This window comes from Panthera tigris, chromosome A2 (genome assembly GCF_018350195.1).
Source record: "Panthera tigris isolate Pti1 chromosome A2, P.tigris_Pti1_mat1.1, whole genome shotgun sequence".
NCBI lineage: Eukaryota > Metazoa > Chordata > Mammalia > Carnivora > Felidae > Panthera > Panthera tigris.
In genome coordinates, this window is record NC_056661.1 from 159,423,940 (window position 1) to 159,448,868 (window position 24,929).

The 24,929-nt window shown below is 41.6% G+C and overlaps 1 protein-coding gene across 1 annotated transcript in view; it reads left to right on the plus strand.

The window, feature by feature from the left end:
* Positions 1-24,929, plus strand: part of CNTNAP2 (contactin associated protein 2) — a 1,960,721-nt gene that overhangs the window by 1,456,813 nt on the left and 478,979 nt on the right. The window lies entirely within an intron of this gene.

Here is a 24,929-nt window from a genome sequence, read left to right on the forward strand (position 1 = left end):
AAACTTTCATGTGTGTGTGTATATGGCAGAGAGGAAACTAATTGAAGCAGAAGGTGGCTAGAATTTTCAAATGTAATCATTAATAGCTTCACAGGTGTGCTGATAGCATCCAACAGGGTTACCTTCTGGGGCAGAAACACAGATCATTCCTGCTGTTCTTGCAAAAGGAATGAGGGGGAAATGAACACGTGTTCATGAGCCCTCCTAGCAAAGTAGGTTCTCTCTAGAAACATATGGTCCACTCCCAAACTCACCCCTTAATTTTCCATGGGCGGTCCTGTAAAATAGCAGCCCTGTGAAATCGCTCATTGAACTGGTGAAATTAAAATATTTATATTCTGCACATGCATGCATGGAGGAAGATCTCACTTCATTTGTGGCAGTTAAGCAGTCTGAAGTAATTTTCCAGCAAGCATTGGGCCATTCCATTGAGATTGAAGGAATCTGGTACAACAATGGTTCTTATTAATTCCCTGCTCTTCATTTTAAAAGAATAGTATGATTCCTTTGTGCTGTAAATTGTTTGGGCAATATGATGGTGCGATGTCTTGTGACCAGAAAGTCGACATGCTAGGAGGATAAAGTTCTCGGGAATAATAGCTAACGTTGACTGTTTGGCGCTTTTTAAATGTTCTCTGTAAGATAATTTCTATTTCTGATTCACTTTTCTTTTTGCCTTTCCCAAAAGGGATTTAAGTTAATTACATTTTCTAATGTGACTTTGATATTTCAGTCTCCCCCCCCCCCAAATCTTACAAGGAATATGCAGCTGAAATGTCATTCTGGTTCTTCTGTTTTCCTGGAAATTCTGATATTAAATATGGGTGTCACACTGGAAAATTCCACCAGAAGAAAAAGTTAAACAAGGCATAAAATTTACATTAGTAACATCTCATTAACCCATCATCTAGAAAGCTTTTGTTACATGATTTTCATCATTTATGAAATTATGTTGGTGTCTCTTCTGGTCTTTTTTGCCTATAGGACTTAACTTTGTCATGCATTTATCTCCATCAGAATGTAGTAGCAACATTTGGCATTATTCCTTCCACATTCTTCTTCTTTTTGAAAAAGGATGAAATTGGCTTAGTTTGATAATAGTCATCCCTGATTACTCTCTCTGCGGAAAACAGCTTGAGAGGCACATTATTTAATTAAAGAAAATATTCATATTGCCCTTTAAAACCTTCATTTTCTATAACCTATTGATTATGCAACCAATTAGTCTTACATGTAAAAATTGTACTGCTTTTAGCATAACACTTTTACATGCCACTGGGATAGTCATTACTGTGTAAAATGTGCACAGTTCCTAACTTTCAAACAAGAGGTATTCTGAAAGATCACGGCTAAGTCCGTGTTTCAGTTGGGGGAAAAAAATGTGCTTTGATAAAAGTAGTCCTGTAAAGGATAATTGAGTACCTTGGGTGACACCAAAAGTAAAATAGTTATAACACTTTGCTAATAATACATCTTGGGATAATACTGCCACTCATAGAAACACATCATCAAGAAAATAATCAACAAAACGATATAGCCTAAATCATAGCTCCTGACAATGTTGGGACAAGATCAAGAAGAGGCTATGGAGTCGAGAGGGGGGAGTGAGGGCAGTTCTTCTACATTGTGATAACTCAGATATTCTACGTTCAGGGAGCACTGGTGATTCATTCAGTAGAGAGTATAACGCCCTCCCACCAAGTGATATTATAGACCCAGTGTCCATAGTGATTTGGCTTTCTATTGCTACCACACCAAATCACCACAAGCTCCGTGGCTTAAAACAACCTATTTTTTTTTATTTGATAGTTCTGTGGGTGAGAGGTCTGAGTTGGCGTCTGCAGTCTCTTCATTCTGGGTCATAGGAGGCTGAAGCAAGGTGTTGACCAGCTGTACTCCTATCAGGAGGCTCTGGGAAGAATTGTGTCCATACTCATTAAGGTTGTTGGCAGGGTCCAGTTCTTTGGGGTTAGAGGACTGGGGTCCCTGTTTCCTTACTGGCTGCCAGGATGGGGCTCCCCTTACCTGCTAGAGGCCTTTCTCTGTTCTAGCATGTAGGTCTCTACATCTCAGAGCCAGCAAGCATGAAATCTATCTGAGGCTGAGTATCCTTTCACTTTTCCTTCTGCCATGTTCTTCTTCTGCCTCCAGCCAGTGAATGTTCCCTACTCCTGTGATTCGGTCAAGCCTACTGAAACAACCCAGGATAATGCCTTTAAGTCTGTAACTGTAATCACATCTGCAATGTCCCTTTTGCCACGTAAGGTAACATCATCACAGGTTCCAGAGATAACGGTGTAGGCATCTACAAAGAGCCATTATTCTGCCTGTCACAAATCCAGTATGTTTTGAATTGTTCTCCCAGAATTAAATCTATAGAGAGGTTGTGTGGTCCAAAGCACATGTCCCCAAAATGGCTGCCAGGAATCAGGGAGCAGCCCCTTCACAAAGTGATCTCCCCTCACCTTACGGGTCAGATACCCAAACTCTCCTTCAACAGTTCTTAATCTTATCGTCGCAGAGATGCACCTGATACACTCTTGTGTGCTTTCATACTCTCAGACACCAACTACTGATTTATAAACTGAGTACAATCAGGGTTGTACTCAAGGCTTCCAGTCAATCAGAAGGCAGCAGCTCTGTCTTTTGGAGATGCCAGTACACAGGTGTCCTGGGGAAGGAGGGGGACACTGATGGGTTGGTGATGGTTCCCATTCTAGCCTAATCAAATTGATCACTGCATTTATTAAAATTTTCATAGAGTCCAATAGAATGTGAAATTGATAGAATACATACATCACATAGAAAATAAGAGTAAAGGAAAGCAATTTGAGCTTGGAGTTATTCCAGAAACTCTTCATTAGGAAATTTAAGTCTTGAACTAGAACTTTAAAAATAATGGAGACTGTTAGCATATCATTTAGTTTATGCTGAGAAATGCTTTGCAACCACCCTTTGGAAATTATTAGGATACCAGTTGCTTGCTCTGAAAAAAATTGACAAGTAAAGAAAGAAAATTATTTATCCTCTCATTGAAAGAACTATATTTTTTGGTAATCTAAATGACCAATTGATGAGGAAAAACTCTTCTTTGCAGAAATATTACAGGTAGCAAATACAGAAGGAGTGATAGAATCAGAAAATCACCAGTTCAGGCAGTGGTCATCAGTGATGGAACTCATTAGCTTAAAGACTGAGAAAGAGCCAGAGAAGAGAGGGGCCAGGTTTTCCTTACGAAACAAAGTGAGAAAACAGGACCCCTTCTCCCTCCTTACGTAACATGCACCCTGCATCCTCCATCACGAGGTAGTCATGCCGGAAAGTTGAACCTGAATCTAATTAAGCTTCAGTTGATAACTTCTAGCCAAAAGGAAGTGGAGGGAGGAGAACAAGTAGTTAAATAACATAAAAGCAGAACAAAGGGAAATCTAGAATAAGGGGTATTTTATAGGACAAACGGCATAGTTTCTATGCCAAGTTAATGACACTGAAAGACTGCTGGAGATTTAAAAAAAAAGATTTAGAAGGATTTAACAGATGCAATGTTTGGGGCTTCTTTAGATGTTGATTTGAGTGTATCAGCTATGAGAAAAGACATTTCTGAGACAATTACGTTATTTTTAATTTTTTTAAGATTCATTTTTGAGAACGAGAGAGAGCGTGAGTGGGGGAGGGGTGGAGAGAGGGAGACGCAGAATCGGAAGCAGGCTCCAGGCTCTGAGCTGTGGGCCCAGCGCCTGACACGAGACTCGAACTCAGGAACTGTGAGATTATGAACTGAGCCAAAGTCTGTGGCTTAACCGGCTGAGCCAGCCAGGCGCCCCTCAAATTTTCTTTTGGACTGGACCTGAGACAACCTTGTTGTTAAGATGTAGGTGAATATGTATCTGAGATTGTGCTTTGACAGATGGCTACTGGAGTATTTAGGCCTGAGATTGCGTGCTGCAGGGATGGGCTTTAACAATCTTCAGCAAAGGAAAAACAACAAAGCAAATGTGGCCAAACCTCAATAATCATAACATGTGATTGATGCATATGTGGAGATTCGTTATACCATCTCCTTTCTCCATCCATTTGGTAGTTCTACAATTTTTCATTAAAAGTTTTTAAATCACTTATTCACACTTAATTGTGTACCTTCAATCCATTGAGTTGTATCTTAACAAACAGGAATGGTGTGATGGTGCCATTGTTCTGTAGTGGTCTGAGTGAGCATCCCCGTTTTATCAAGTACCGTTCTGTTAAATTGCTAGTCTCTTACAGGATTGGTCTCATTCCCTTGAGGCTCTGTACCTCGGGGCCGGTGTTAATTGATAAGGCTTCCTCTTTGAAATTTCCATGAATAGACATTCTTCCATCAGAAACACCTTAGTTCTGCCGACAGAATTTGTATGCATTTTTACCCTATTCCAAGATTTGCGGGAGCTGATCGCGTACTAACTAGAGAACAGGAGCGATAATTGATCGCAGTTGCTTAGCCTTGCAGGGAAGGGCAGTGATCAGTCTTAAAACAGCGACTAAATGAATCCGAAGTGATGGATGCCCAGCTAGGTCATGTCTGCTGTACCTTCTCCACGTGTCCTGAGAGAAGGCACCTGGACTGTGGGGAGACGCAGACGGCAGGATTATTTGGAAGTAGGGGGTCGGGCCACTGTCCGAAGGAATGTTTTCTTCATTTCTATAAAAACTGCTGTTCCTCCTTTACCTCTGCCTTCTTCCCTCTTGAAACTTAACAATGCAAATTCCAAGTTTGTGTATATTTTTTCTCAATGCTTAATTATAGCCCTCTCTCTTTATTAAGTTTCATTTTCCAGTCTTAAAAAAAAAGCAATTAACAAAATGGCTTAAAGGCTAAATAATTGAGAGAAAAATCTCATTTTCTTAGGAGATTCTGTCATGTTCTTATTTATAGATATAATTTCTCTTTTCAGAGAAAGGGCAGGAAGAGAAGGTAGGTTGATATTCAGATAATAGCCTTCAAGGCACATTCCATAAACGTCAAGTTGAATGGGACTCCTCTCCATTTTGGTAGCATCCAAGAGACACTGAATCCAGATTCTTGATGTCCCTGGTAGCGTTCCTCGCTCTGTTCTATGGAGCGATCTTGTTGTTTACGGGTAATTTAAGCTTTGGATGAAGCTCTGGTGAATTCGGCTTCTGGACAAAAGCAAAAGTAATTCAACTTAAAGGTCACCATAGAATGTTAATCATAGAGGTGAGAGAGGAAGGGAAGGCACAAACCTCATTAGTGACATAATGGGGAAAAAATTCAGTCTCAGATAAACGGGACCCGCTTCTGAAGCTTTGCTGTAAGCTGTAGCAGCACCAGGAAAAAAGGCTGGACTGGAAATGCAGGACTTTAGATTTTGTGTGCCTTCCTAGTGATACCATTTTCCTATCAGCTCCCCAGCAGCCCGGCCGAAGGGTTCTACTTACCAGCCCGTGCCCAATTCTCTTTATCTTCCTTTCTCCAGCCCCAACCAAGTCGTGGATTCTGTATCCCAGATCTTGAGAGCCTCATTTTTTTTTAAGTTTACTTCTTTATTTTGAGAGAGACTGAGACAGCGCAAGTGGGGGAGGGGCAGAGAGAGAGAACCCCAAGCAGGCCCCCCACTGTCAACAAGGCGCTCAACGTGAGGCTCGAACTCACGATGCCATGAGATCATGACCTGAGCTGAAACCAAGAACCGGACGCTTAACTGACTGAGCCACCCAGGCCCTGCCTTGATCCTCATTGTTAAAGGAATTCCCTTTCATGTAAATTTTTGTTATATTGTTATCATTTCATGCTTCAAAATATTTAATCTCATTATTTTTATTGAGGGGTATTTTTCACAGAAGATGCAGACTTGGAACATACAGTTGGGCAAGGTTTGACAAATGCATACACCTGTGTACTCCCCACCTTTGTCGCGATAATAGAACATTTCCGACAGCCTAAAAAGTTCTCTCGTGCCCCTTTCCTATCACTGCCTTGCAGCCCAGAGGAAACCACTGACCTGATTCTGTCAACCCAGATTCGTTTCACCTGTTTCAGAATTTCATCTATAAATAGAGCAATGCAGAATATACTCTTTGAAGGCTGACTTACTGTGTCACCGTAATATTTTCGAGTTTTGTCCATGTTCCTGAGTAGTAGTCCATTGCGTAAATATACCTCAATTTAGTGATCTCTTTTCCAGTTCGCGGGCGTTTGGGATGGCTCTAGTTTTTTTTTTTTACTATTATGAAGAATGCTGCTATGGATATTCTGGTATGAATCGTTTGATAGATCTATTTTTCTTCAATTCCACCCACACGTGGACTTGCCGAGTCATAAGGAAAGTGTGTGTTTAAATTTATGAGAAGTTGTTAAAACAGTTTTCCAAAGGGTTGGAACCAGTTTACATGTCCGCCAGCGAAGGGACATAGTTCTAATTGCTTCATCCTTACCAGTATTTGGGGTAGTCATTGTTTTAATTTTAATTATTTTATCCATTCTAGTGGGTACGTTAAATGTTCAAGTCATTTGGGTTTTTTTATTATTATTATTGAATTATATAAGTGCTCTATTCTGGATCTAAGTCCTTTGAGATATAGATCTCTCTTCATGCATAGAGAGAAGTTTTTAATTTTGAGGAAGTCCAGTTTAACATTTCTTTTGTAACTGCTGCTTTCTCAGCATTATCTAAAAAAACTCTGCCTCCCCAATGACACAATGATAGTCTCCTATGTTTTCTTCCAGAAGTTTTAGAATTTTGGCTTTCAAATTTGGGTTACTCATTCCTTTCAAATTAACTTTTACACAGTATGTGATCTAGGGATCAAAATTCATTTTTTTTCTGTAGTCATTCAGTTACAGGAACATTTGTGAAAAAACTTGAAACTTAGTTCCTTAGGCATCTTTGCTGAAGGTCAGTTGACCAGATAGCTGTGGGTTATTTCTGGACTATCCTGTCCCATTGATCTAGTTGTCTGTCCTTACTACAGTCACACTTCCTTTGTAGCTACAGTAAGCTCTTTATGTGCTAATGTGGAAATATCTCCAAAATGGACTGTTGAGTGGGAAAAGAGTGTGCAGATCAATGTAGACAGCATATTATCATTTTTCTGAAATGACAGAAAATAACATATCTTCATGTGTGTCCAAATATGCATATAAAACCTGGGAAGGATATACAAGGTATTAATAGTACTGATAAGAGTAGTTACCTATGGGGTGCCTGGGCGGCTGAGTCGGATAAGCATCTGGCTCATGGTTTCAGCTCAGGTCATGATCTCATGGCTGGGGTTTGAGCCCTGCTTTGGGCTTTCTGCTGATAGTGCAGAGCCTGCTTAGGATTCTCTCTCTCTCCCTCTCTCTCTCCCCTCCTCTCTCTCTCTCTCCCCTCCTCTCTCTCTCTCTCCCCTCCTCTCTCTCTCTCTCTCTCTCTCTCTCTCTTATTCAGCAAATATTTGGTGACTGCCTATTATGCATCAAGCAATCTTTGAACCCCCAGGAATATATAAGTGCACAAAATTGTCATGTTTCTTATGTACATTCGCATGGAGGAGAATGATAATAAATGATAAATAAAATCGATATTCACTGAAGGGGATAAGTGCTATGAATGACATAAATAGAGAGAAAGACAAGGTAAACATGAGACAGATGCTCTGGAGGACTTTCAGAGGAGATAGCTTATGAGCTGAGATCCAGTTGCCAAGAATGATCCAGAGGGGAGAAGAATGGGGGGGGGGGGACATTCTCCAAGCAGAGCAAACCGTCAACAGAGAGGCCCTGAAGGTATAAATGGCTGAGAAGACACAGGAAGTGGGCAGGCAGGTGGCAGGGCACAATGCAGGTGACACAGGCAGGCAGGGGCTAAGTCCAGCAGGACTTTATGGGAAGTGATGAGAAATTTGGATCTTATTCTAGATGCAATGGAAAGCTGTTGGAAGGAGTGCAATGATCTAATCTAACTTTTAAAAAAAAAAGTTCATTTGGTTGGGAGAAAAATAGATTAAGTAGGACCTAGCAGTGGGAGAGGCAGAACATCAGGAATTAGTATCACAAAAGCCAAGAAAGGAAAGTGTTTGGAAAAGGAGGAAGTGCCAGATTGTTGCAGCTGAGGACAGAGAACTGTCCACAGATTTAGTCACGTGGAAGTCCTCTGTGGTCTGATGGAAGCAATGTCTGTGGGGTGGTGAGCGCAGAAGACAGACCAGAATATGCTGGAAAGCGATAGATCTTCTGTATTCTCTATCCCCGCCCCCATCACAGACGCATGCGCACACACTGTATTCTGTATCCCCGCCCCCACTACAGACGCATGCGCACACACACACACAGAGCAAATGAAAAGTAGGGAAATGGAGAAAAAAACGTAGACAGTTCTTTCAAGGGTTCTTTAAAGGCAATAAAAACATGGACATGTTGTGTATGTCCAGAGGGCATATCTGTGTGTTAGGTTAACACATTTGGTACCTATTAAAAATTCTTATAAGGAAAGCTGCTATATAACAAAGTACACTTCGTGTTTTAGTGACTAAGTCCCCATGAATAAATTTTGAGAGAGTCCGTTTCGTATAATCCCACCCCGTTGGAAGTAAGATTATTGGAAATTTCCCCTGAAGTTTTTAATACGACTTTAAGTCTATTTTGGGGGAGCTACGTATTCCACCAGCGTATCAGACTGTTCCAGATGTCCGTATATAATGACAGAACATCTCATGATCTTAATCCACCCCACTACCCACATCAGCTGTATTACTTGCCCTTAACTGATTAAGCCCCATTGTAAATACTCCCATAAGGAACTGTGAGCTGATCACTGATGCTTCTCCCTTAAGCAGACACCGAACGGGTGTTTCAGAGTTTGATGCTGGTGAGAGTCAGTGGAATTTGTAGAATATCACTAAGACAGTATCTTCAGGCAAATATATGGCTATCATGTAAAGCATAAGGGGTTAGGATTTTGGCTTCTTACTTATGAAAAACAATTATATATAAAGTTAACATTTTTGTTTTTCTAAGAGCTTTTTCTCCTTTATTTTAGAGAGAGAGAGTACATGTGCAAGCAGGGGAGCTATTTGTCACCTATCTAAGAGACAACATTTGGTACATATAATATTATCTGAGAGGAAGGACACTGCCTTCTACAGTGGCTCCCACCTTCTCAAGCTGATTTCTGGATATAAAGCTTGTTTCACAAGAGTCCAGAATTTTCCTAACTGTGTATTCAACTCCCTCTATTTGTGCCGTCTGCTAATACGCTCATTGTGTTTGACTACTATGGAAAATCATGGGTTCTTTTCCCCTCAGTCTTAGACATTCCACTTTATTCTCTCTTCTTCCCTGAATTCATGTGTGTCTCTCTCTTTTTCTGCCTCTGATGGAGGCTTCGGTTCTTGCCACTTTCCTCTGCAGCCACGATTGCAAGAAACCCAGTTGTAATCAGCAATCTGCCCTACTGCTAAAAGCTATTAGTGCCAATGTTGTTAATGACCGACCCGGTTGAATGTGGTGATTTAAGAGGTAGACTTATTCCTTGTCTCTCCCTAGGGCCTTGTTCTTAAATGAGATTCCCACGTTGTTTACTCCCCTGGCATAAGGAGCATTAACCACTACCCGTCGCACTTCATATATCAACTCATTGAAACGAAGTAACAGGGAGCTTAAAACATATCACCGCATTTCAGGTATGAAGCCACACACCCTGAAGAAACTGGTGCCCCCGGTTTTAGCCTAAGGAAGTTGGATAATACCACCCTTTGCTTTGAGGTTACAAATATTATTCTCTTCTGGGGACCAGAGGATGAGAGGAGTACAGTTAGATTTCTTTTAGGAACTAAACACATTAGAAGTCACCTGCAAAATCAATACCAATTACTTGCAAGCAAGGGCTGAAAAATCATTGAGGCTATAGAGTGTGCACATAGGTGAATGGCTCAAAACAAAGAAAACGCTAGCATGGCTGAAAATTCTCACAAAACGGGAGCAAAGGAGCGGAGTTCTCTTCCCCTTGTTTTGACACTTTGAGAATAATTAGTACCATCAGCAATTATCAACACTTAAAAAGAAAAATAAACACAGCAGCAAATAACTGAGTATAAGGAGAATATTTTACTGACTCCCTGGCATGGCTAAGGTTTGTGTCGTCTTTCTAGCAGACATCAAGGCATTCAGAAGGTGTGTGGGGATGCCTTATCTACATAAACGAGCAAACCTTTCATTCAACAGCCAAGCTTTCTCCATATGCGCCAATGTTACGTGTTTGGTGTCTCAAGCTTCTGTTTGAAAAATCTCACTTTGAGGGGCTCAGAGCAGCCTTTAGAGATTTAACTGTGTCCCCTCTCCTTTGTTCCAAAGATAGAAACAATGCCTTTCAAATTTCTGGAATCGGTAAGCTTGTGTTTTCGACTGAAGAGAGAATAGAATTTCTTCCCTTCTTATTGCCTCCAGTACCGCAGAGCACATGTCTGTTAAGACAGGGACCCAGAAACCTAACTCTCTAGCCTGGTCATGATGGAGAATTCCTGAAAAACTATCAAGTGTCTCTAGCTTGCTCAGGTCCATGACCGATTTGTGTTATGAGTTGGAGGGTGGGGGGTTGGGGGGCTGGACGATAGGGGATGGAGGGAGATACCGTAGAACTTCCTCATAGTTTACAGCCCTACTTACCATACACGTGAGGTAGTATGGAGATGATGCTATAATTAAAGCTCATTCGAGAAGGAGTAAGTTTAGGCATGTCTGTATCACCAGCGTGAATAGCGCAAAAGGTCCTTTGGACCATGGCTTTTCTCGACTTCACTTTTGCCGTCTCTTGACATAGAATAGTATGATTCTTAACGCTTGAAAGATTAGTCTCAAAAGACCATGTCACAAAAAAAGCGCCCTCTTACTAGCTCACTTCCTTTTTTTAAAAAATTGCAGGGCCCCTGATTAATATTTAGTAAGTAGAAAGTAAATGGCTAGCCACACAATGTCTGAAAATGAGAGCTCTTGGTAATTGCTTGGGGGGAGAACAGAGAAGAAACAAGGGAAGTGGGATGGCCATAATGGCCATTGAGCACTTTCCAAAAGGGAAAGGTTAAGATAGGGAGAAGGAAATTTTGCTTAAGATGAGTTCAAGGGTGGGGGCACCTGGGTGGCTCCGTCGGTTAAGCGTCTGGCTTCAGCTCAGGTCATGATCTTGCGGTTCGTGGGTTCGAGCCCCAGGTCGGGCTCTGCGCTGACAGCTCAGAGCCTGGTGCCTGCTTCAGATTCTGTGTCTCCCTCTCTCTCTGCCCCTCCCCTGCTCATGCTCTGTCTCTCTCTCTCTCAAAAATGAGTAAAACATTTAAAAAAAAGTTTAAAAAAAAGATGAGTTCAAGTGTGTCAGAATTAGGTTATGGGAAATAAAGTAATACCACAGTATGTGCAAAGCACTGGTAAGTTCATTTGCTGTGGATGGTCCTAAAGGTGAGATGCTGCTTGAAAAGTCTAGTATTTTCTAAAGGTAACATGCACCTAACTCTTCATGCTCTGTCTCTCTCTGTCTCAAAAATAAATAAACGTTAAAAAAAAATTTTTTTTTTAAATAAAAGCATTAAAAACATTGGGATTCAATAGTTATATTTACTTCTATCCTTTGGGATAAAAGTAATTCTCATCTCATCTCATTTCATATGTTGAGTTGCTAAAAGAACATCAGAAGAGGCTAACAACGTATACATGTTTGTCTCCATGGGTTTATGCAGTTTACAGTTGTTCTCAGCAGTGCTTGTGATGAGTGTTCTTAGTAGCATCAAGTTAGTTGTTCACGGAGCATTGACCCGACAATCTTCTGAGACAAGTCCTGCCTGACTCAGTTGATGTGTCGTTTCCTGTTATAATTGCATCTAGAACTTTGCAACTTAAATTAGTACAGTTGGGTGGAACGTTAAGAAAGGGTATATAAATCCCTGAATTGAATTATTACTTACTGTAAAAGTGTGTTTTGAAAAGAGAAAGTAGAATTGTTACTCAGAAAGAAAATTCTGGAAGTGTGATAATAATCTTTTAATAAAATTTAAAATGAACATCATAAAGGGATATAAGAGTTTCGCTGGGACATAAAAAAACAGTAGAAATCACGTACTTACTATGTGCAAACACGGGCCTGGTATTTTTCACAAGGTGTTTTTCATCCAGCTGAAAGGGGAAAATAGATGTGCCGAGAATCAGAATGAGAGATGACAGCTGGTAAGCCAGGGGCAGAGGTAAGGCATGCTCACTCTGAGAGCGTGTGGTGTGGGCAACAGAGACCTCTTCACACTGGAGAGGCCCAGAAAGGCTTTCTGGAGAGATAGTATTGAGAGAAATAGTAAAGGCGAAATACGGGGGTGCCATGGTGGTTCAGTTGGTGAAGCCTCTGATTTCGGCTCAGATCGTGATCTCACAGTTCATGAGTTCGAGCCCCACATTGGTGCTAAGAGCTCAGAGCCTGCTTCGGATTCTCTGTCTCCCTCTGTCTCTGTCCCTCCCATGCTCACGCTCTGTCTCTCTCTCTCAAAAATAAACAAGCATTAAACAAATAATAAAGGTGGAATATGAATTATGAGAAAAGATTTAGAAAAAGCAAAGTTTTTGTATGGTGGATGCTTTGATTTCAGTTCCTTGTTTTCATAGAGGTGTTCTAGAAGAACCTCGAGGCCAGACGTGGGCGGCAGGTCCTCTCAGGCCAGGAAGCTGTAGGAATTCTCTACAAGCCTGGCAGTGGAAAGCCATCAAAGGTTTACAAGCTGAGAGCTATTATAATGAGTTCCATAAAGAACAATATGGCAGTCATGTGCAGGATGGACTCGGAGAAAGACCGAAGCCAGGAAAACCAAGAAAATGTTTTAACGGCACCAGAAAAGAATTAATTGAACATTCTACCTGAGATTTCTAATAGAAATCATGAAAGGGGCACAAAAGGAAATCATAAGATCCGATTCAACAAAGATTTAAAATTTGTAAGTGATGTTATAACCCTATAACTTATCCACTTGTTAGGACCCATTAATTCTGATTCTACAGTTGGAACAGTTCTAGAAGTCTTCATTTTATTTGACATTAGTTTAACGTACAGATTCCCTTAAGTCTCAACCAATCAATTTGATTGTGATTAAGAATTTCCTTTTAATTTGTACTTTAATATTGGCTGGAGAATGCAAGTTAGAAAGCCATAGCCCATGCTTTACATTTGACCCATAGACACAACAAACTCAAATTTGATGATTCGAAAACAACCATTTGGTGTTTGCACTCCCAGTTTTTCTTCTAGTACTTTATCAGAGATATCAGTGAGACTTCAAACCCAAATCACCGACTCATAGGACCAGCTATCTTCTGTAACCCGTGGAACACTCTGGGATGAATGGAAATTGCTTGCATTTCTTTCTGAAGTAAAAAAAAAAAAAAAAAAAAAAAAAAAAAAAAAATTCTAGGAAATATAATCATCACAGGGCAAAAGTGGAAATGACTTCCCACTATAGTAAAATGTAATGAAACCAGCTGATTTAGTAGCCATTATTATCTTACCAAGAAATAGGAAAGAATATTTTTAACTGGATATGTCCTTCAAGTAAAACCTGAATAAATTTTAAAGGCTGAAGTCTTCCTCAGTAATAACTTTAGTAATTATTTGCTGTTGATGAAAAATATTCTGATGCCAAGCGTTTTCTTCATTTGCCCCATCTTTGGTGAGAAGGTGGGTGGAGTTGATTTTGAATCAACCTGATGATTCTCTGAATCCTGTCAAGCCCACCATAGCTGCATGGCTTTGTCAATCCATTTAACCCGTAGGGAAAAACAAAAAACAACTCACCTAGTGGTTGTGTTAAATGCACATAGTAAATGTAGATTACTTAGCACAGAGCCTGGCACATGGTAGGTTCTTAATAACTATTTGTTGAGTAAATGAATATTTTTACTGTAAATGGAGTGGGCCATGAGATTTACTAAACTAATTAGGGGCCAAACTGCTCAAGTGCTAACCTATGTGTCACTGAAGAATGAGGAAGGAAAGTCTAAAGAAAGGGGAGAAGTAGATGAATATAGTACACCTATCACAGACAGGAAGACGTGATTTCTGGGGACAGTCCCAGGAGCACAGGAGCATTCTAGAGTTTTACCCACTGTTACTTCTTTCCTACAGAGTCACACTCACTTCAGGGCCAGGCCATCAATGCCCTAGGGAACAGACAAAGCTGAGTTCAAGTCCAGGTTGCTTTGTTTCCTAGTGGGTTGAGGTTAGGCGTTTCATTTCATGAAAGTAAAGACGTCCATGGTTTATGGATGCCCTTTGCTGGGTTTCTTCATTAAGACTCGCAATGGGAACTCAGGGGCAATTGCTTAGGCAGGCAGAGAAACACCTTCTAAAAAGAAGCTCACAGGTACATCTAGAAGGAACATCTCAGTGGGTCACCAGTATTTCTGAGCTTCAGTTTCCTCCTTTATAAAGTGAGTCTCACAGAGTTGTTGTGAGAAATGATAGTTTACTGGTTTCTTCCATTCTGTGACACATGCACATTTCACATTGTAATCGGGATGATTCTTCAAATCAGTGCCATGGCCATTTTGGGGGAAGAAAGTGGCACATAAAATGATGGGGCATCATACAATAAATGGGGTCCTAATTTGATGAAATACAGGAAGGCAATAAAGGCAGAGTGCTTTTCACAACATCTGGGGTATCATAAACAAAAAGCAAACAGTCTGGAAGGGGGTGCTCGACGCTGCTGTCCCTGCACTGTGCTACACCACATAGAAAAAGCATCCCTTTCTCCATAAATGCTGACACTCCCGTTCATATTAGTGCCACCCAGAGCACATTTTGTGAAGGAGTAATTAAAGTCTTAAATGTCCTGGTGTCTCGAATCATCCTCAATATCATAACTTTTTAATGCAAACAAATGAAATCTGCCCATAAGGACTGAGGGTCTGTGATGTGCGAGGCACTCCACTAGGCACACATTTTTATCATTTTTTTCTAATATGACTTTAATATAATTTGATTTCACCACCACCACCCCCAACAGCACCATATGGCAATTTCCCCATTTCCGCTTAAATAATTTACTGAGGCTTCAGAGTGTCCAAGTGGCCAAACTCTCTACACTGAATTTTTCTCAAGGTTTCTTCAGGACCTCAGAAAATAATGGAGATTTTTTTCAGGTGGCCCTCTACCAACTGGATATGAATTTGGATCAGCTGGAGGCAAGAACAGATGGGGTTGAACAACAGATGGAAGGATCCTGTTTAGGATATGGAGAATCATTCTGGCAAAATCAATCATACCACAGGAGTTCGTTTCAGTTTGGTTAAAGAAAATGAACTGAAGTAGACAATTGAGTTTCTGGGAAATTAATATGGGCTCGTATTCTAGAAGTAGTCTTAAGTGTCAATAAGACTGATGAGCTAATGATGCTGAATTAGAAGTCTTAAAACGTCATGCTTGTCAATGATAATGGCTGTCTTTATTTGGCACTTTCCATACATATCCTACTCAGGCCTCACAGAAACCCCTGGAGACAGACATTTTCCCCATTTTAGAAAGGACGAAATGGAAGCGTTAAGTACACTGCTTCAGGTCACGTGACTCTGGGTAACAGAGTCAGGATTGGAGCTTGTCTGACTCCAAAGCCTGAGCAAATCATGACCACCCTACTCTACTGCCTTTCAGGATTTTAATTGATGTGTGTGCCAAGAAAAATTGGAAGAACAATTGGTCAAGTTGGAGGAATCCTAATGTCCTTTCCACAGTGACAATTAGAACAGGACCACAACAGTTTGAATGACACCTGTGGCACCTGGCCTGAATCCTAGTGGGAATTGCAGAGCAACTACAGTAGCCACGTGGCCCCCAGTGAGGTAAAGGGACCATGGGGATTCATAGGGGATTCATGCACAAGCCATGGCGAATCACATGAACCCTCTGCGGAAGCCTCACATCTGCCTGCCCCCTAGAAGTTCTCCAGAATCCTGGAACCACACTGATCCAGAAGCGGATCTCCACGGGCAACTTGGGCCGAAAGAGCCCCAGTTACCCCCTTCATGTCTAAACACACTATGATAAACCCCGCTTTTCCTTAAGGCATCCAATAAATGTGTGACGGTGAGGTGGTAAGTGCCCTGGAGAACCCATGTTCTTCAGAACTGTAGATAAGCCACAAAATAAAAATTCATTTCAGCCCCAAGTCTGTGCCCTGTTCCAACTTTAAAGCAAGCCTGGGAAGTAGAAGGGAATCATTAATTGACTGCCTACTCCATTCCAGGCACTGTGCAGACCACATACTTGGATGGAAGGAGGCAAGATAAGGCTCCACGACAGTTGGACATACGCCTGTCAGACGCCTTGCTCTGTGTGTGTTGTTTCAAGTTCCTACGAACTTCCCTTGCATTGCCAAGTCCCTTTTGACCATGAAGCCATGTTGTCTGCTTATCTAAATGTTCGAGAAGCTGTTACTGGTCTTGATTAAGCAGAAAATAAGCCCATTCTCTGAGAAAATAACAGAGATGGCAAGTATATGCCCTTAAGGAGGTAAATTTCTTTCTCCAACTTAGTTTCCTCAAACAAAACAAGGTTTTTCCATTTCCGTTCCAATAGCCTTGCTGTCCATACATAAATACCACAGAAATTTAAAGCATAAGAATGAGTAATCTCTTCAGATGCAACCATGCCTGGTAGTATGAGAATAGTAAATGTCTCTTGGGTACAAAATGAATTAGAGCTATAGGTGTTATTCACTGTAGACATCAAATTAACAATAAATTATCATTAATTAATGGCCTGCTTTAAAACAATGGGACTCTGACTATTCAAGGCATAAGTTTCCGTTTAAGGAAAAATGATATCATAATCTACCCTTACACTTGCATTTTAGAACACTAACAACAATTCTATACCTTGAAAATACATACATGCTGAAGAAATAGAACTTAAAATAGAATTTCATGAATGTCGTGACACACGGTTTCTCATATTGTAATAACTCTGAAATTGGGATGTGTCTTAATTTCTTTTTTATTTTTTTTAATTTTTTTTTTTGAGAGAGAGAGAGATAGAACATGGGGGGGGGGGGTGCAGAGAGAGCGAGGGAGACACAGAATCCGAAGCAGGCTCCAGGCCCCGAGCTGCCAGCACAGAGCCCGACACGGGGCCCGAACCCACAAACTGTGAGATCATGACCTGAGCCAAAGTTGGACGCTCAACCGACTGAGCCACCCAGGCGCTCCATGATGCATCTTAACTTCAATGACACAGTACAGTCACTTTCAGCCAGGTGGCGGTTGTGACGTAGTAAGCAGTGCTTCCATGCCGGTGACCATCAGAGCCTGCAACACTCTTGTCAGCATCTTGCGAGAAATTCCAGAGCCCCTAAGGGAGCACTCATCATCCCCAGGAACCAATTGCTTGGGGAGGGAAGGGGAGATGGTGCATTAGATGTGTTTAGCAACACTTTAGAAACAAAAGTAAAAAAAAAAAAAAAAAAAGGAGTCTAGCTCTGTGTTATTGTCAAGTGACTTAAGAGCCCAGCATCCAAAGCATTTTAGTTGCTTGGTATATTTAAGAGATACTACATCACCATATCTTCTGATGGCATAGAGATTTATATTTTAAAACTTGTTATTTTTTTAAAGGATATTGATGACGGAGTCAAAACATGATTCAAAGTGTCAGACTTGAAGGACGTTTCAGAAATAGCTTAACCAATTTATTGTGCTTAGATTTCCTTTTTTTTTAAGTATGTGCAACAAATGGCTTGAAAAATCTGGAATTTTTAAATCAGTTCAAAAAGAGATCTTTCAGTAAATACAAAATTTTCAAGTGATAGAACGTACGCGGTTTGTTTATGCGGTGGCGTTTTCCTTAGTTTCTCATAAAAACAAATGTAACTGCTGGCGTCACAGGTACGACGAAATGCATTTCATAACAGGCCACAAGAACATTAGGAGACGGTCTGTAAATCCAGAGATGTGTGATACGGAAGAAATCAGCACCAGCCTGGAAGTTTCTAGAGATTCTTGGCTTGGCCGTGTAATTAATTGGCTGAGCAACACTGAGCCAGTCACTCCGTCTCTCTGGCCGTCATCTGTGAAACAGGGAGCTGTGCTCGGTGCTTTCTGAGCACTGGAGAATCGACATCAGGAGATGGCTGAATCTATCAGGAAGACAGAACCTACTCTGGGTATTCCAAGGAGGAAGGCACTTAACTTGGGCATTCAATGCTTACAGAGGTGATGGAAAGGCTGGACTAACTTACCATTGCTGTCTCTTAGTTTCTCCCCTGGCCTCTAAGGAATTCATCACTGCTATTGTGCCCCTCTCCCTTCCCGGGCCAGGAATTGCAGGAAACATCCACCCGTGGTACCGGCCGCCTGCAGCATCTACAAGAGAACTTCTAGAGGCTGTGACAAAACCTTGCGTATCCCAAACCCACACGTCTACAGACCGCTGCCCACACACATACTTCTTTCTCACCCTTCAGATCTCGCACACGGGCTTCTCACTGGTAGAATCTAAAGTGGAACTCTAGCCTCAAGGGATCTGGGGAAACGTGTTCCCACGCTGCCAGTCCCATGCTATGTGGAGAGCATTGGGTAGGAATGGTGCGAAGGGCCACAGACAAATGTCTGCAACTCCGGCTGGGGACCGAGGGGACTCTGATGGCAATGCAGGTGTGCAAGAGGTAAGGGCCTGTGTGAAGACATAGTCGGATGTCCTGGAGACAAAGGGCAACATCTGAAACATGCTTCGAAGGAAAAATGGAAAGACTGGATATGGATTGCCCTTCTGTTCACACTGGCAAGTCAACATAATCTATAAATCAAGTCTCCTTAGCTCTTACTGGCTGTCGCGTTCTTCTTCCCTGGCTTTCCTGAAACAGGAACAATACCCCTGCCCCCTCGTAGTGCAGGAATAATGATTTGCTGCCAGAAGCTCTGTGAATCAGCCTTTGCCCCACACGTGTTATATTGTTTGGGAACCTGGCTCAATTTTTCCATAACTGCTTTGAAAGTGATTTCCATTTAGAGCGAGGTGGAACAAATTTCTGCTGCTGGCTAAATCTTCTTTTTCCTTCTCTATGAAAAGACTCTCATAAAAAGGACTATTGCTCTTTTGTACTTTTCTGTGATGCATTTGCGTTGGGGTCTCTGAAGGAAGCCATCTAAAAATATATTGAGTGTTGTGAAAATATCCTCATAATTCTGCCAGAATTCAACTTTTTTAAAAGTTGGCTTTCTTCTCCCTTTATGTCTGTTTTTCAATTATTTCTTTCCCTTTGGTACACTGCCAGATTAATATTTCTGGGTCTTTCATAGACACCAACGGTAACTGAAAGGATCTATCTCCTGCCTTTGAGATCCTCATTAAATGCCGGTAGTTTGACGACTACATAAACTCAAACCCAGATACCGGGAGAGATAATCACTTTCAAAAGAAAATCCAACATCATCACCAACTACTTTTTAGGATAAATATAATAGGCGTCCCTCATACTCCATTTTGTGTCTGTATCTATGTTAGGTTATACCAGACCCTGGCTAATGATAAGGCTGCTGTCTACTTAGTAAGGGTTTTAGCTTATCTCAACAACATTTTGGTATCACCGAGTTAGGTCTATCTCAAGATCTACAGAGATGCTTCTTTTCATTTTAATTCAGCTGAATCGGAAACTGGCTGTCTGCTTACTCTCAACTCGCTCTAACCATCTCATGTTTCTTTAACTTAGGCTTCAAACTAACTTCACCGGGGGCCTGGTCCTCTGATGGGGGCAAGAAAAGGCTCGCCCCAGATACCACACTGTTTCATTCCCCCAATGAAATGGCCCTTGTAACAATATTTGTCTCCGTGCAGGGATTTGGCAAGCCACAGTCTAGAGTTGACCAACTGGGGACTGCAGGAGGAATCCAGCCACGTGGGCCAAAGGGGGTGCCTGCCACACGCTTCATTGACTCGGGAGGGGGGGGATGCAAATATTTTAGAGCAGGAGGACAGAGGCCCAAAAGTCAGCATGGGCTAGGAGGAATGAGCAGAGCCATGAACAGAGTCACGAAGTTACAGATTCATAGAAGAAATGTTTAGAGGTATGGTACGCAGAGCGATCAAGTGTAACTCCTCATTTTAAGAGTTCTTACTGCACACAGTGGCCCGACTAGGATGAGACCACATCTTGCAGCCCATCTAACGCTTGCCTCTGTGGCGGCCGTTCTGTTTAGTGGTGGCAATGGATGAGAAGAATTGATACGAGTACTGTAAGAACTAGGCCGTAACTCACCAGTCCAATAATTTGTTTGAAATAAACTTCATTTTAGTGGCCTGAATTGTGGCCCCCGAAAAGAGATGTCCAGGTTTCAAGTCCAGTACCTGTGAATGTGACCTCATTCAGAAACAAGATTTTTGCAAATGCAGTTAAGTTAGGGATCTTGGGATGAGATCCTCCTGCATCCAGAGTCCACCCTAAACCCCAGTGGCTGGTATTCTTATAAGAGAAAGGAGAGGGAGGCTTGACATGTAAAGACATAGAGAAGAAGGCCACGCGACCTAAAGAATGCCAGGAGCCACTAGAAGTTGGAAGAGGCAAGGAATACTTTCCCCCGAGTCTCCACAGGGAGTACGGTCCTACGGACACCTTGATTTCTGACTTCTGACCTCGGGAACTGAGCGAGAACACATTTCCACGGTTTTCAGCCACCAAGTTTACGGTAATTTTGTTACGGTAGACCCTAGGAAACTCCTACAACTACAGAAGATTCCAGTCTAAAGAGCAATCCAGAAAGAATATTTAATTTTTCCAATAACCATTTTTTGTCTGTTTTAACAAACTATACCTCAAATGACACTAGTTTGAACTTTTGTGGTAGGAGGGACTAGACACGTAAGGGCCCCCCCTAAATGCTTTTAAAGTTTATTGAGTTATTTAGAGAGAGCACACAAGTGTGGTGGGGGGGGGGAGGGACAGAAAGAGAGGGAGAGAGAGAGAATCCCAAGCAGGCTCTGCACTGTTAGTAGGGAGCCCGATGTGGGGCTCCAACCCACCAACCTTGAGATCATGACCTGAGCTGAAATCAAGAGTTGGACACTTAACCGACTGAGATACCCAGGCGCCCCTGCTTTTAGCCCAGAGTCTTAAACACTGAACAGTCCCTGCAAGGCCCTCCCCACCTTCCCGCTCCACACCCTTCCTCCAGCATCACAGCCACATTGTCTTCTCCCAGCTCCTAGAACTCGCCAGACCTGCTTCCAGCTTAGCTTTGGTGTTATACCCTTCTCCTGCTTGTTAGACCCCTTCCCCACCCTGCACCTGCTTCCCCAGTCTGAAATCAGCCCCCACGTGGTACCTTTGGGGAAAGACCCTGATGACTCTAAAATAGGTCAGCTGCCCCCTCCCCTCCCTCTGAAATAAGATCTCCTGACACCTTTCCTTCTCTTCATGGAATTATCACCGTATGTAATTCCATGTTTATGACATTCCTCGACTTTTTTTTGTCGTTCCCACCAGACTGTAGCTCCCTGAGGGCAGGCACAGAGTTTTTTTGCTCTTCATTAGATTCCAGTGCCAGCAGTGTCCCTGGTAGATTGCAAGCTCTCATAAATATTTGGTAAATAAATGAATAGTAATATTTAGCCTTGGATGAAGCTGGGTCCATTGTTTACACTTCAAGCTGTCCATTGTTCACACAGCTGCCTTGTTTTCAACATAGAAAATGGAAACTGTGGGAAAATCAGTACATTGCCAGAACTCCAAAATAAACTTATTTTCATAACGTCTAATTTTCCTCTCTGAATTTCTGAATAGATGAAGTTTCTGCTCTCACCCAAAAGCATTTCAACAATAAGTAAATATAGCTGAACGGGGCTTATACCTGTTACAACCTTTTCTCTTTGCCATTGGCTCCCATGGAGAGGCCAGTCTGCCTTAATTATCTTTGTTCATCTGTGTAATCAGTAGACATTTGTTGAACACCTAATAGGTCCCAAAGATTATATCCCACAGTATTCTTGAGTGTATAAGGAAAGAAGAGAACAGGAACAGTAACTGTGGCGGGGAGTGGAGGCAGGGGGGGTCTCGAGGGCAGTTATTAAGTATCGAAGAGGGGAATCAAAATAAGACCGAATGGTGTTTAGAGGAATATTTTTAGAAACAGTAACTCCTGAGCTGAGTGTTAAATGAAGAGTAGGAGAAACCAGATGAAGACATAAATGTTGGTCTCATACTTGGCAGTTTGGGTGGCATAATTCTTTGTTGTGAGGTGCCATGCCACCATTTTAGGATGTTATTAACATCCCTGGCCTCTGCCTGTGAAATGCCAGTGTGACAGCCAGAATGCCCCCTGACATTGCCAAATAGCCCTTAGAATGCAAGATTCCCTGCTGTTGAGAACCACTGGTCTGGGGCACAGGGAGGAGCTTATTATCTAAAGGTGGGGAGGATCTGAGTTACTACAAGCATTTCCATATAGGTCTTGAGAAAAGTGTTTGCATGGTAGTGCAGGGAGAAGGAAGGAAAATGTAAGCTACAGATGTTACACAAGGGTTTTGTGTGTGAGGCTAAGGAGTTTGGAACTTCATCCTGAAAGTTCTCATAAGGAACTGGGAGTTTAAAGTAAGGACGGGATATGGGCTGATTTGTGCTTAAGAAAACTCACCTTGGTCACATAGTGGAAAGTATGAATGGAGTGGAGATCGGATCACAAAGACTATAGCCCAGGGCAGAAGTGACGGGTGAGGATAGAGAGGATTGAGAAGGCAGAAGAGTTGTTCAGATCCGTCTCCGGGACTTTGTTCAGGATGGCATCTACGACCTTGACTTGGGTGATGAGAAGGTAGAATCCTAAGTGTTCTCCAATATCCAGTTGATACCTAAGCCCTATGACTATCCGAGACTTGAACTCAGAAAAATTATTTGTAGGGGTGCCTGGGTGGCTCAGTCAGTTAAGCATCTGATTATTGATATTGACTCAGGTCATGAGCTCACGGTCCATGAGATAGAGCCCTACGTTGGGCTCTGTGCTGATATCTTGGAGCCTGCTTGGAATTCTCTCTCAGTCTTTCTCTGCCCCTCCCTCTCTTTCATTCGCTCTCTCAAAATAAAGAAGTAAACATTGTTTTTTTAAAAAAAGAGAAATTACTTGCCAAGTTTTTTAAGTGCAGTCTAGGTGAAATCACAGTATAATAAATAAAAATATTACTGCCGAAGGCTTCAAATTTAATTAAGCCTTCAGCAAAGATCTCTTGAGCCAATTATCAAAAAAATACTAGTTTTGAAAGTAATCAATAGAGTAGGAACCTTACTAAACTTCCATTTACAGACTCCCCAACCCCAAGTAAGGTCTTAGACAAGCAAGGCAAATAGGAAAATTGAAGACTTGAAGCCATTTTTCTTGCCTGATCGTCCAAAAAAAAAAATCTATCTCATTTTTTTCCTTTAATTTCTGAGTTTATACGATGAGAACAGAAAAAAACTGTGTGCTTGGATACTTTTTTTAAAGTATTTTAAAACAGCTGGATCTTTGACAATACTGAGAGACATAATTGTCAACAGACAATATTAGCATGTGGCAGAACGTCTGTTTTTATCCAGCCATTGGTCAGCGTAGAAGGCATGTCCTTCCTGTGAGAACTGACCAGATAAAGCTTCACGAGCATCCATTGTGAGGGAAAAAAGAAGCAAGCTGAGATCTCAGTCATAAAGAGATTTCCCAGCTGGTTAGTGTCACACAGTGTACAAAAGCAATCAGCAATTTAGGGCAGAGCAGGGTAACTTCTGTAGACTGTGTTCGACCGAAAATTCTATGCTCCCTATTTCACAAAACTGTGAACCTTCCTTTCTTTTCAACTGGAGGAACAGGATATTCAAGCACTACTCAAGGATTGGAATGGGTAGTCCCAGACATGTGGGCAGAGTTAGTTCGTGGCAATTGCTTTAGCTAAAAGACATTACGCAACTGGAAAAATTTAACCAAAAATATTCCTCTATTTCACCGTTTTGACCAGCAGGTTGAGTAAGTCCCAAATGGGAGTAACTCAAATTGTACTAAGAATGTTTTCAATCATCTAAAATTCTGAATACAAGAAAAGCATTCGTACGTAAATAAGTATGAGGTATAAATGGAATTTCTTATGGGTTGATAAATTATGTATTTCCAAGTTTGGGGTTTCAATGACAACATAAAAAAATTTTTACTAATCCGTATAATGATGTGTACTGCCTTTTATTTATTTTTCTTAAGGTTACTTATTTTGTGTGTGAGAGAGAGAGAACAAACTGGGGAGGGGCAGAGAAAGAGAGCTCCAAAGGGAGCTCTGTGCTGACAGCAGAGAGCCTGACGTGGGGCTCGAACTCACAAGCCGTGAGATCATGATCTAAGCCGATGCTGACGCTTAACTGACCGAGCCACCCAGGCACCTCTGTGCTGCCTTTTAAAATCAACAACCTTAATATCATTAAAACAACACATATTTAACAAAAACAGATTATTTTAAACCATAAATCACACTCATGCAGAAATCAAAAATTATAACACACGACTCACTTTGATCACATTTATTCCTCATTATTACTGAAAAGAGGCACTTGGTATTTACTTCAAGTGCCTGCTTGGTGTTTTACATGCTTGGTGTTTTACATGCTTGGTGTTTTACGTGCACAGGTCCTTAGCTCTTCACAAGAATGAGAGGTGGGTATATGACTATTCCCATTTTACTGATAAGGAAATTATCATCCAGGAAAAATAATGGGCCGAAGGTCATACAGCTAGTAAGTGGCAATTCTCTAACTGGGGGAGAGCATTTTCCCTATACCTTTGTGAGAAAGAAAACAAATAAGCAATTAGTCCCTTTGAGATTTTTGAATACAGTCTTGCTGCAGATATGCGAGATAGTACAGACTGGTTCTCAGCTGGATGGAGGGCAGTCTAAATGAGAATACAGGATGCTGTATTTATTTCCACATATCTG